Source organism: Trachypithecus francoisi, unplaced genomic scaffold (assembly GCF_009764315.1).
Source record: "Trachypithecus francoisi isolate TF-2019V2 unplaced genomic scaffold, Tfra_2.0 Contig01579, whole genome shotgun sequence".
Taxonomy (NCBI): domain Eukaryota; kingdom Metazoa; phylum Chordata; class Mammalia; order Primates; family Cercopithecidae; genus Trachypithecus; species Trachypithecus francoisi.
The window spans coordinates 36,225,684-36,239,266 of NW_022681442.1; the positions used below are offsets into that span (position 1 = coordinate 36,225,684).

Here is a 13,583-nt window from a genome sequence, read left to right on the forward strand (position 1 = left end):
GCTGTGATTACAGGCATGCACCACCACAGCCGGCTAATGTTTGTGTTTTTAGTAGAGATGTTTCACCAGGTTGGCCAGGCTGGTCTTGAACTCCCAAGTTCAGGCAATCTGCCCTCCTTGGCCTCCCAAAATACTAGGATTATAGGTGTGAGCCACTGCACCCGGCCTCTGTTATATATATTTTTAAAAACAGGGTTCCACTCTCTTTCCCAGGCTGGAGTGTGGTGGTGCAATCATAGCTCACTGCAGCCTTGGACTCTTGGGCTCAAGCGATCTTCCTACTCAGCCTCCCAAAGAGCTGGGACTACAGGCTTGTGCAACTATGCCTGGTCATTTTTTTTTTTTGGTAGGCACGGGGTCTTGCTATGTCGTCGTGCTAGTCTTGAATTCTTGGCTTCAATTAATCCTCTAGCCTCAGTCTCCCAAGGTGCTAGGGTTACAGGTGTAAGCCACCACACCTAGTCCTTCATCTCTATTAAATTTTATTTATACTTGCCAAATTTCTTTCCATGCAGAATTATTTAAAAAATAAGATCATGTGATTCATGCTGTTGTATAACCTACTTTAAAAAGTTGTAATTTGTTGGAAGTTGCCTATTCGATAATAAAGAGGCCTTTTCTGCTGTCATAGTGTTGCTTGGATGGGTAAAGCCTCTGTTGATGCCCTGTGTGTTCAGAAACCCACTTGCGTCTTGAGAGGCCTAATTAGAATAGATGGTTTGGCTTAGAAAAGTAGGGAAGGAATCAGGAAACACCAAGTCTGATCCTGGATAAGGGGTGTGCTGCTGAAACTGGGTTCCAGGCAAGGAGCTAAGTCTGACAGGCCTAATCAGTCAGCTAGCTCTACCACAACCACTGGGGATAAATGTCCACCCACCTTCCCCTATGGGGTCATCAGGTTAAACCCAAGGATGGCCAGCAAACTGAGGTTTGAGATCCAAGGCCCAGCCTAACGAAGAAGACACAGGGTGGGGCCATCCTGGGGTCCTGTAGAACCTGTGGGGAATGTGAAATCATTGACCCTCTCCTTGAGAGTGAAGACTGAATCAATTTGTACTAGCCTTAGTGCCCGCTAGAGGAGAAATTCAGTAAATATTTTAGAATACAGGAATGATGGTTCTACTTCTTCCTAATTATCTTTCTAGTTTTGGCTCAGATATTATTTCCTCCAGGAAGTCTTCTCTAAGCAACCACCCCTTTATTCATCATTTCTACGCTCATTCTTGAATAAATGCTCTTCACTGAGACTCATGCAACTCAACAATCAAAAGATGAATAATCCAGCTAAAAAGGCAAAATATTTGAATGGACATATCTTCAGAGAAGATATATAAGTGGCCAATAAATACATGAAAAGATTCTCAACATCACTTGTCATTAGAGAAATGCAAATCAAAACCACAATAAGAAGCCAGGCAGGGTGGTGAGTGCTTGTAGTCCCAACTACTCAGAAAGCTTAGGTGGGAGGATCACTTGAGGCCAGGAGTTCGAGGCTGCCATGTGCTGTGATTACATCTGTGAATAGCCACTGCACTGTAGCCTGGGCAGCATAGAGAGACTCCGTCTCTAATCAAAATAAAAGAAAAATAAAAATCAACCAACCAACCAACCAGAATGAGATACCACTTTATACCTGCTGAGATGGCTATAGTAAAAATTACACACAATAACAGGTATTGGTGGGGATTTGGAGAAATTGCAACTCATACATTACTGGTGTGAATGTAAAATGGTGCAGCTGCTTTGGAAAACAGTCTGGCAGTTTCTCCAAAACTTAAACATAGAGTTCCCATATGAGTCAGCAACTCCACTCCTAGGTATATACACAAGAAACTTGAAAACATATGTTCATGCAAAAACTTGTACATAAATGTTCATAGCAGCATTATTCATAGCAGGAGAAAAGTGGAAACAACCCCAAATGTCTGTCAGCTGAGGAATGGATGAATAAACTGTGGTATAGACGTACAATGGAATATTATTCAGCCATAAAAAGGGGCAAAATACTGATACATGCTGCAACAAGGATGAAACTTGAAAACATTATGCTAAATGAATGAGGCCAGATGCAAAAGGCCATATATAATATGGTTCCATTTATATGAGGTGTCCAGAATAGGCAAATCTATAGAGATGGAAAGTATATTAGTTATCACCAGGGATTGGGGAGAAGGAAAATGGGGAGTGACTGCTAATAGATATAACTTTTTGTGCATGTGGTGATGAAATATTCAAGAATTTGATTGTGGTGATGTCTGCACAACCTTATGACTATACTAAAAATCACTGGATTATACACTTTAAAACAGTAAATTTCATGTATGTGAATTTTATCTCAAAAAAAGAGAAGAGTGTGTCTGTCACATTGTATTGTGATTGACTGTGTATTTATTGGTCTTTCCACTCAGTTGTGTCTTCAGGACAGGATCCTTATTTTCTGGTTCTCCAACACTGAGACCTGGAACACAGTAGGCACATGATGTTGGTTAACTGAACAGTTTGAGAGTTCTCTTTCTGCAATCCCAGGGCCACCTGTCTGGTTGCTCCCCACCCTCTGAGAACTATTTGAGAGTTAGCAGCCCTAGTCCAGGTATAACATCCTCTGGAATCAAAGAGTGGGACTCATCCACCCAGTGGCCTATGGTTTGTATACCAACTGGGGGAACCACGTTGTTTAATGTATTGAGCCTTGTCAATAGGGGCCACACTGAACCCAAGTAAAGGGGCTGCCACTGACACCTTGGGAGTCATTACTCTGCTCCCGTTGGAGGATTCACCGTGAATAACCCTTCCTCTCTGGAGGAGGCAGCCTGGGCTGTAACAGGTTCTGGAAACCTGGTTCTAGCATGCTGTCTGTTTCTGCTCTACTTCCTCTTCAAGGTCAAATGAAGAAGTCCTTGGTTCTTTTGCCCTAAGGGAGGAGATAGGTATCTCTGTCCAGTTCTCCCGTCAACAAAGTCCAGTTGCCCTCACTCCCTTTGGCTGTAGGACATGGTTTTTTCCAGAATATCTCCTTTTTACAAATTGAGCCACAGAAACAGGTAGGTCATGCAAGCATGGCTTAGATTTGTCCATTTAAAGAGGGCTCCAAACATCCCTGGAAACAGAGGACTTTCCCAGGCCTCCTCTGAGAGACAGCCTATGTACACTTGAATGAACCACTTGGTTCAGACAGTTGGTCGAGCAGGTGGTAAGATCCCTACGGGGCATGGCCAGGTGACCAGAGATGGTTACTAAACTGCCCTTCAAGAAAGTGGGTCGAGGTAACTCAAGGTTTAGGCTTTGCTTAGAGGGGGCAGGGAAAGCAAGTTCGGGGACAGGACAGACTTGCTGAGGTAATGGAGAAGGGGCTGATACCCAATGCGCGGTCCAGCCACCTTCACTTGTGCCCTGCCCCACTCCCCCAAGCACTCCGCATCTCCACTCGAGAAATGCTGAAGAAGTGGAATTAATTTTCCCAGGGCACCCCTGTGACTTGATTTGGTCCTGTGTAATGAATTCCCTCAGTGAACTCTTCCAATCACCTCTGACAAGCTTCCAGCGGCTTCCAGAACATCAGTTACTCTCTTAACACCATTGTTGTTGATTTTTTAACCTTGTTAGGGTTATATTAGTGAGGCTAGTTGCTCGGTTTCTGAAGTTGCAGTGTTTTTTTCTCAGTCTATCAAGATGATCTCACTTTCTCGCTCACTTTCTCTGGCTCTCTCCCAATTTCCCTGTGCCACCTTCTTCTTCCTCTTCTCTCTCTCCTTATTCCTCCTTCCTGACACTTCTCCTCATCTCTCCAGCCTCAATCACAATGCCTCTTCTAGAGTTACCAGCTGTATCCTCCAACCTAAAAATGGTTTTCTCAAGTAAACACTTCATTAATGTAATTACTTTAAAGTAGGAAGTCTTCTAAGGTAAACGCAGCATGTTCTGACCAATAAATCCCCTGCCCCAGTCAGAAAAAAAACTGATCTCTCAGCAGCTGTCTTCAGATTGGCACCTTGTCTTACCCTCTCCCAAACCCCAACCTTCCACTGACACAGTAGAAGTTAACAGAAGTGTATTCTGTACTCTCAAAGGTCCATCGAGGTCAACTTCCTTCTTTCTCCCTCCCTCTTTCCTTCCTTCCTTCCTCCCCTCCCCTCCGCTCCCCCTCCTCTCTCCTCTATCCTCCCCTTCTCTCCCCTCCCATCCCCTTCCTTCCTTCCTTCCTTCCTTCCTTCCTTCCTTCCTTCCTTCCTTCCTTCTTCTTTTTTTACAGGATTTTGCTTGCCTGCCCGCCTTCCTTCCTTCCTTCCTCCCTCCCTCCCTCCCTCTCTCCCTCCCTCTTTTCTTCTTTTTTTTTTTACAGGATTTTGCTCTGTTGCCCAGGCTGGAGTGCAACAATGTGATCATGGCTCACTGGAGGCTGGAACTTCTGGGCTCAAGTGATCCTCCTGTCTGAGCCTCCTGAGTAGCTAAGACTACAGGTACACACCACCATGCCCAGCTAATATCTATGGTTTTTTTTGAGACACAGTCTCACTCTGTTGCCCAGGCTGGAGTGCAGTGGCATAATCTCGGCTCACTGCAACCTCCACTTCCTGGGTTCCAGCAATTCTCTTGCCTCAGCCTCCTGAGTAACTGGGATTACAGGCACCTGCCACAATGCCTGGATAATTTTTGTATTTTTAGTAGAGATGGGTTTTCGCCATGTTGGCCAGGCTGGTCTCAAACTCCTGGCCTCAAGTGATTCACCCGCCTCACCCTCCCAAAGTGCTGAGATTACAGGTGTGAGCCACCGTGCCTGGCCTTGGCCGGTTAATTTTTAAAAATTTCTTTGTAGAGATAATGTCTTCCTCTGTTGCCCAGGCTAGTCTCAAACTCCTGGCCTCAAGTGCACTCCTGCCTCAGTCTCCCAAAGCACTGACATTATAGGAATGAGCCACTGTGCCTCGCCAGGCCAACATTTTAAATGTCTTTGGCTATCTAATAGAATAAAATAATCTCCAAGCCAAACCTTGGATATTTGATCAAATATAATACAATATTTGGGGTGCTATTATGTGTACAAGTTTTCTCCCAAGCAACAACACAAGACACACTGGACAAGTGTTTTTATTTTTATTTTCTTTTAGATACAGCATCTTGCTCTGTTACCCAGGCTGGAGTGCAGTGGTGCAATCATAGCTCACTGTAGCCTCAAACTCCTAAGATCAAGTGACCTCCCAACTCAGCCTCCCAAAGCACTGGGATTACAGGCGCGCACCAGTGTGCCAGCCAGAGTCAGTGTTTATAGACTGATAAACAGAGGCCCTGTGAACAGAGTCCTGGGGTTACTCATACTCATCCTAGCCCTACTTCCCAAGCACAGTAATCCCTCCTGCTCCTCTGGTTTTCTACCTGGCCCCATAGACCTCTTTTGACCTACTCCACCATTTCACCAAACTTCCCTAAAGCATCGTCCACCAGCATTAACCTCTAAGGAATGTGGAATTATTGGCTCAGGCATTCCATCATCTTCAAATCAGTTCCGTGCCCTGAGGCACGTGTGTGTAGATTTGCTTTTTTCTCAGTAATTAATCAGTAAGAAACAAGACAATCAGTTCTTTAAGGAGCTTTGCTCTTTCCACTACTTGCTTCGCTTTCTGTAAGATGCTACAGGCCGGGCGCGGTGGCTCAAGCCTGTAATCCCAGCACTTTGGGAGGCCGAGACGGGCGGATCACGAGGTCAGGAGATCGAGACCATCCTGGCTAACACGGTGAAACCCCGTCTCTACTAAAAAATACAAAAAACTAGCCGGGCGACGTGGCGGGTGCCTGTAGTCCCAGCTACTCGGGAGGCTGAGGCAGGAGAATGGCGTAAACCCGGGAGACGGAGCTTGCAGTGAACTGAGATCCGGCCACTGCACTCCAGCCTGGGCGACAGAGCGAGACTCCGTCTCAAAAAAAAAAAAAAAAAAAAAAAAAAAAAAAAAGATGCTACAGAAGGCATTGGACAAACGTCATCAAGGGGTTTTTGGTGATACAGCAGCAAAACTCTGATTCATAACTCCCTTTCTCTCATTTGATTTTCTTCTTTTCTCCTGGCATTCTCCAGCATGACATCTCTGAAAATGACTATGGTCAATATTTTGGGTAACTGGGAAAACAGCTTATCAAAACCAGCGTATTCTAAGGTGTCTTTCTCAACACTGCCTCCTAGTAATGTTAAAATAATATTCACTTATTGATGCTTATGTGTGTCAGGCAGTGTAGGCATTATCCATGCATGATCTCATCTTCAGCTTGCAAGTAAACCTATGGAGGGTTGTGTTTTCTTCAGGTTACAGATGAGGGAAGTCTGCACACTAGGCACTGAACTAGCATTCTGCCAGGTGTCTCTGGAGCCTGCAGCCTTAACTGTTATGCTACTGCCAGCTCCAGAGCCTCTAGTTTATTTCCCTCTCTCCCGGTCTGTGTGGCTCTGAGGATGAAGTAAAGGCTGATGACTCTGGACTGTCCTCTGAAAAATCCTGCTCCCTCCTTTCCTAATTCCTCACACTTATGGCCTGCTTGGGGGATGCTTCCCACAGCACGTTTATGATTCTGGTTTGTGTGCATGACTCTCTGCCTGATATTTTTATTTGTCTCCAACAGTGGAAGGACTGCTGGGAATAATCTGATACACATGAAGAGAAAACGAGGAGTTACTAATAAGATTAAATTAAACTTAAGCACATTTTAAACAGCGTGTGAAACACAGGACTAAGCACTGTTTGAGATGAGCAGACACAAGGCACGACCTCATGGAATTTACAATCTGCTGGGGAGAGGAAATGAGGGATAAGACTACACACAAATATACAGGAGTTTATGCCAAATATGGCAAGTTCCATGAGAAAGGAAGAAATGAAGCACTGTAGGGCTGGAAGGCAGGAGTCCTCCCGTTTCCCTGGGGACCCAGGTTTAAGAGAAACTGTGGAGACTGAGACTGGAGAACGGGAAGTTTTACTCAAGACTCAGTCACTGATGCACTGACAAGGCCTCGAGGTTCACCCTCCCCAGGACAAATTACATAATTTACAGGGCTCAGTTCAAAAATTAAAGGCAGGGCCCTTTGTTCAAAAATGAAGAATTTCAAGATGGTGACGGCAGAGCATGTAATCAAGTGTGGGGCCTGCCTCAGCACAGGCTGCATCCCCACAGGGCTGGCCCTGCTCAAACGAACCTCCCTGGGCCTCTGGTTCCTTAGGGCTCACCTTTGGGCAGTAGGGAGCAAGTATGTCCCTCACCACCCTGTAGCCAGCACCTAGTTCAGGGCCAGATGAATCCATGAATGACTGGAGATAGGATGAACTAACACGATTACACCTGATGATTTCTTGGGTTGCTTTCAGTGTTAAGACATTGAAAGACTGGCCAGGCGCAGTGGTTCACGCCTGTAATCCCAGCACTTGGGGAGGCTGAGGTGGGCAGATTGCTTGAGTTTAGGAGTTCGAGACCAGCCTGGCAAAATGGTGAAACTCTGTCTCTACCAAAAATACAAAAAATTAGCTGGCCACAGTGGCCTGTGCCTGTAGTCCCAGCTACTTGGGAGGGTGAGGCAGGAGGATCCCTTGAGCTCAGAAGTTCAAGGCTGCAGTGAGCCGAGATTGCACCATTGCATTCCAGCCTGGGTGACAGGAGTGAGTGAAACCCTGTCTCAAAAACAGAAACAAAAACAGAAACACAATCCGTCAAAAGACAGTGACTTTGAACATTTCTTGGAGGAAACACCTGAGATGAGTCCTGAAGGACAGTAGGATTTTTCTTTTTTTCTTTTTTTTTTTTTTTGAGATGGAGTCTTGCTCTGTCGCCAGGCTGGAGTGCAGTGGCGTGCTCTCGGCTCACTGCAACCTCCACCTCCTGGGTTCAAGCGATTGTCCTGCCTCAGCCTCCTGAGTAGCTGGGATTACAGGCGCGTGCCACCACGCCCAGCTAATTTTTTGTATTTTTAGTAGAGACAGGGTTTCACCATGTTGGCCAGGCTGGTCTCGAACTCTTGACCTTGTGATCCACCTGCCTTGGCCTCTCAAAGTGCTGGGATTACTGCGTGAGTCACCAGTAGGATTTTTCTTTCTGTTTTCTCCACTTTCCTTCTCTCTTGACTTTCCACTATTTTTCCATTTCTTTCGTAAATCCTAATGGCAATGTTATGCCTTACAGTGAGACAAGCAACAGTGACACAGACTGGAAACAGCAGAGAGGTTCAATATTTGAGGGATGACTTGAAGCCTTAGATGGTATAGTTGATTCCTTGAGATGGTATAGTTGAAATCTTCATTGATAGAGTCTGGTCTTTCATCTTAAAATTATTTTGTTTTATTTTCATTAGACAAGTTGGTAGATGTTTGTGAAGAAAAAAATCAGAAAACTATAGATGAGCAAAAATAATTACTTGCAGTCCCATAAGAATAGTTCTAATGGGATTGCAGTATAAAACTAGTTTTCAATCTATTTTCCATTCAATAATCTGAGCATCTTTTTTTTTTTTTTTTTTTTTTTTGAGATGGAGTCTCGTTCTGTTGCCCAGGCTGGAGTGCAGTGGCACAATCTTGGCTCACTGCAACCTCTGCCTCCCAGGCTCAAGCAATCCTCCTGCCTCGGCCTCCCAAGAAGCTAGGACAACAGGTGCATGCCTCCATGCCCAGCTAACTTTGGATTTTTTAGTAGAGATGGGGTTTCACCATGTTTCCCAGGCTGGTCTCGAACTCCTGAGCTCAGGCGATCTGCCCCTGCCCACCTTGGCCTCCCAGAGTTTTGGGATTACAGGCATGAGCCACCACACCCAGCCTATTAGGAGCATCTTTATGTGTCAATAAACCTCTTCATTTTTTGTAGCTATTAATATATGACCTTCTGTCATATGGTTGTACTATCATTAACCAATGCACTCAAATTGGATATTTGGATTGCTTTGAATTTTTTTTTTTTTTGGCTATTCTAAAATGGTGTTGCCCTGAATTTGCTGGGTAAGTAACCAGTCTCTCTACCCTTTGTTTTCCACCTCTGTGGATAACCTCAGGATAACAATACTATTCCCACCTGGGGTTGTGTGGTGGATGTGAGTTAATGCATATGAAGCTCTTAGCACAAGTACAGTACAGTGCATAGCAGCCTAGATGTGCTTAATAAGTATTAGCTGTTTTATTACTTTATAGCCCAGAGAGAGCTGTCTTTACGCAGATTGTGGAGTAAATAGGAGAGCCTGGGAAGTGTTCTTTGAAAAGCTGCAGGATAAGGTGCAGGTAGGGGAAGGTGTGGGCTGGGGACTCCCTAGGTTGAGTAGTTCCCCAGTATTTTCTCATTTGTACAGTAAGCTTCCAGATGGCTAGTCGTCGTCGTCTTCTTCTTCTTCTCTTCTTCTTCTTCTTCTTCTTCCTCTTCTTCTTCTTCTTCTTCTTCTTCTTCTTCTTTCTTCTTCTTCTTCTTCTTCTTCTCTTTTCTTCTCTTCTTCTCTTCTTCTTCTTCTTCTTCTCCTTCTCCTCCTTCTTCTTCTTCCTCTTCTTCCTCTTCTTTCTTTTTTTTTAATACACAGCAGAGGACACCAGGTGGTCACCAAAGACAAAGGGTCACCGTTCCCTGACATCCAAGAATCTTTGCTGATGAGCTTCTGATCAGTCTGTGCAGTCATCAAGGCCAGTCTTTACCCCACCACCCACAGCCTGTTCACTGGGAACGTGTTCTGGCTGAATATTCTTGCAAGGGCAGTTGACAAAAATCAGTTGTGCTCAGCCCAAGGGGCGACTGACTGTCTTATCTTCAGGGATGTGGGAAGCTGGGCATGGAGGGAGCGAGTTCCACACCAGTACTTGCTGGCTCTGCGACCTTGGGCCAGCAGTTTCCCCACTCTGATCCCTGGCTCTGTAACTCTGAGGGGGACTAGAGGAGGTTAGGAGAATAGTATAGCACAGTGGTTAGCTCTGAACACCATCTAACACAGTGCCTTCCCTCCACTTGCAATGACCCTGTTGCATTGTATGCACTCTACTTTTCACATTGCAGAGGATCTTATTTATTTACTTGTTTGTCTCCACTAAAATGGAAACTTCCTGAGGGAAAAGGCCTTGCCTGTCTTGTTCTCTGCGGTTAACACCGGGGTCCAGCAATGCCACAGAGCCTCTAAATATATGTGTGTCGCATGAGTGAAATCTCAGAGCCTGGGTTCAAATCCTGGTTGCACCACTTGCTGTGTGACCTCAGATAAGTCACTTAAACTACACCTCAGTTTTCCTGCACAAAAATAGTAATTATTTTCAGTTTTCTCACTAGAAAAATATGGATTAGTAATCGTTCCTCTCTTATCAGGCTAAGAGGATCAAATGAGGAAATATCCAGCAAGCATTAAGCACACTGGTTGGTACAGAGCACACGAATGATAACAGCAAACGTTTATGTAGCACGACGGCCAGCAGGCACTGATCTAAATGCATCACCTATGTTAACTATGTTAATCTTCACTAGATTTTACGAAATCGGTACTATTATGCCATTTTACAGATGGGTAAACTGAGGCCCAGGGGTTAAATAATTTATCACTGTTATTTTACGTCTAAGGTTCCTTCCAAGCTCCCCGTGGGCGACCCTTCTGAAGAACCAGAAGGCACGCCAGGCCAGCGTCCGGCCCGGCCGGGACGGAAAGGGTCAGTTGGCCCGCGCGCCCGTTACCGGCGGAGGCCAGCGGGCTCACAATGCCAGGAGCCAGCAGCCAGACGCTTCCCCGCCTCCCATCTGCGCACACGCCCCTTCCTGTCACTGCCGGGCCCGGCCCCGCCCCTTGGCTCCGCCCGCTGGCCAGGCGCTGCCAGAGTGGACGGTTCCAGAGGCATGCTAATGAGGGGGCGGGCACCGCAGCCCATTGGTTATCCGCGGAGTGTCGGTGAAGTCAGCGCTGAGTCCCAGAAAAACAGAGCGCGGCCAGCTGCAGCGTGTAGTGCGAGTGGGGCGGACGCGCGCAGCCCGCCTGCCCGGCGACCAGCAAGGTAAGCCCGCGCCCGCCCGCCCGGCCGCGCTCGCCCGCTCGGCAGCGGCGGCGCCGGGGGTGTGCGCGGCCCGGCCCCCGCGGGCGGCGCCTTTGTTCAGCCCTCGGAGGAAGCGCATTTAAAGGGCCAGCTGTTGGAGGGACTTGGGGGACCCCCTCCCCCAGAGCATCCCCCTATGGGCACGGGGAAAGCGGTGGTCCCCCGCGGTCGAACCGTCCATCCTGCCTGCTCGGCGGATCCCTAGTCTTTCAAGGGAAGTTCCCCAGGGTGCGGAGGATCTGGGGGCTTCCAGGGTTGGGGTTTTTATAAATTTCCTTTTTTGGTGGGTCGGGGGTAGTGCGATCGTGGCCTCTGCTAGGAGAGAATGTCCGCCCGTCTCAGGGTGGCTGCAATATGGGTGGGTGGAGGAGACATCAAAGCCCGGATGGGTTTGTGCTGTAAAGTGAAACTACCGAGGAGGGGCACCTCTGCAGCAGCCAGAGGAAGGCAGAGGGAGCGAGCGTCAGGATGGAGGCATCTCAGGTGTGTTCATTCATCAGCATCCCCTGGAGAGGGCGGCGGGAGGGGCGCAAGGACGATGCGGCTGGCCGGACCCGCCTGAATGAACCGGGAAGAGTATGCGCCGGAGACACCGCGCCTGCCCGTGCCGCCCGTGCCCCTTTTTCTCCCCGAGTGGCTGACAGCATCTTGCTAGGCAGCTCATCACCGACATGGACAGCAAGCAACTCCCTTCTCCGAATTCCCCGGGCATCCCCTGCTCCCACCTCGTTGCTTTCCGACGTGGCTTCCTTGATACGTGGTAGCGCCATTCAAGATAGAGGGGGAAAGAGGCTTGAAGTCATTATGTTTCCTTCATGGGGGAATGTGCTGTCGAATTCTGCATCCCCATACATCCGCTGTCGTAAGATGGCTTTGAAATTCACCAGTGCCTGCTTTCTCCAGGCAGACAAGAATTTATTACGCTATTACATTGCTACATAAAAGCAGAAGGGATCCCACTGAGCGTGGCTCGTTTTATCCAGTCCTCGGGTTTTCCCAGCATGTTCTGGGCGAGGCGTTGGATTTTTGTTTTAAACACTGAGCGTTGGGATGCCCCTGTTGTCACAGGGCCGACCTGCTGAAATTGCTGGAATTGGTTTCACCGTCAATAGGAGGGAGGTTCATCTAGAGACATCATGGAACCTATCTGGCATGTCAGGCCTCTGACTCCATCTCTCCCCTCAACCCCCCGCCCCCGCCCAGCCCCCCGCGCCCTTTTTCCTCTCTTAAGTGGAGGTGGGGGATGTCTTCACTCTCCTTGTGTTTTGAGCTCCTCTGCTTAGATTCAATTCTATGTTCTTGGTTGGAAAGGTATCTTGGTGGTGATGGAAGAGAGGAGGGTTGGATTAAAAGTGGGGTGGGCAGCAGAGGGGTCAGCAGCATCAGTGACAGAAAACAGATGATGGACATATCTACAGCCTTCAGACACCAATGAGGTAGATGGCTGTCTACAGAGTGAGGGGCGTGTGTTTGGGCTGTGAGGGGGAGGGGTGGAGGAGAAGGATGCCTCCAGCAGTTTTCTGCCCCGCCCTCTGGATGCTGCCTTAGATAGCCCCTTGCCAACCAAGCTCTGATGTCTCCCTCTTGGCCTGAGGGGAAAGAAGGGAAGGGTTGGTCTGTTGGCACCTTTGCCCTAGGCACTGTTGGAGCAGATGGTTAGGAAACGGTTAGTTCTCCAGGGGTTGCAGAGAGCACATTTCTCAGCTGGAGGGCCCTGAGACCACTCCTCTAGTGACTTCCCTGCAGGGAATTAGCAACTGAAATGAAGTGCTGTCTACCCGCTGGAGTAAAGAGTTGGGAGGGTATTGTCATCTTGTGGACTATACCCACCTTGTTGGCCCTTTCCTTCTCCTGCCTGCTTTCATTTGTTGTAGTTGGAGAGTTTCTGTAAACTTTTCAGAAGACATTGGGCATATTGGGGAGTGGGTAGGAGTTATGGGAAAGGATGAGCAAATTCTTCTTCCTGGTAGAACAAAGCACTGCTCAGCTATTCCCCTCTTTCCCCTTCTCTAAAATAGAGTTCAAAACAGATAGCAGAGTCCAGGGCTTTCTTTGCAAAGAATGAATGGGCAGGGCCAGGAAAGAAAGTTTTTATTGTTCAGCATTGATAATCATCTGGTCATCCAAACTTATCTCCTGACCCCTCCCTGGATGTGGAGATAGATTTGCTATAGAGGGCACTCTATGGTAATTTAGGATTTGACCTCTCTCTAGGAGAAAGGCATGGATGGTCTCAAAAAGCTTTGGTGGAGGAGCTCTGGACCAGAGGCAGGACAGCTGGCTTTGGTCCTGGCCACCAATCTTTGGGGTTTGGGCTTCTGCTCTCTGGGCCTGTGTCCTTGCTGGTGAAGTGGAGGATGATAGGGCAGAGGGTCTTCCAGGGTTCCTGACAACTCCGCTGTTCTTAGAGTCACAGTTTGTGACGGCATTTTCAGGTTCTTTCCTGTTTGCTAAACTGATAATAAATTCAAAGTATTAGGCCGGGCACGGTGGCTCAAGCCTGTAATCCCAGCACTTTGGGAGGCCGAGACGGGCGGATCACAAGGTCAGGAGATCGAGACCATCCTGGTTAAC

The 13,583-nt window shown here is 47.7% G+C and overlaps 1 protein-coding gene across 50 annotated transcripts in view; it reads left to right on the forward strand.

Moving 5' to 3' along the window:
- Positions 1-10,864: 10,864 nt before the first annotated feature.
- The window catches only part of SORBS1 (sorbin and SH3 domain containing 1), a 255,754-nt gene continuing 253,035 nt past the window's right edge, over positions 10,865-13,583 (forward strand). For all 50 annotated transcript variants that reach the window (XM_033187841.1, XM_033187861.1, XM_033187955.1 and 47 more), the window contains exon 1: positions 10,865-10,970. The gene's annotated coding sequence lies outside the window, so the exon portion shown is untranslated. The remainder of the gene's footprint in view (positions 10,971-13,583) is intronic.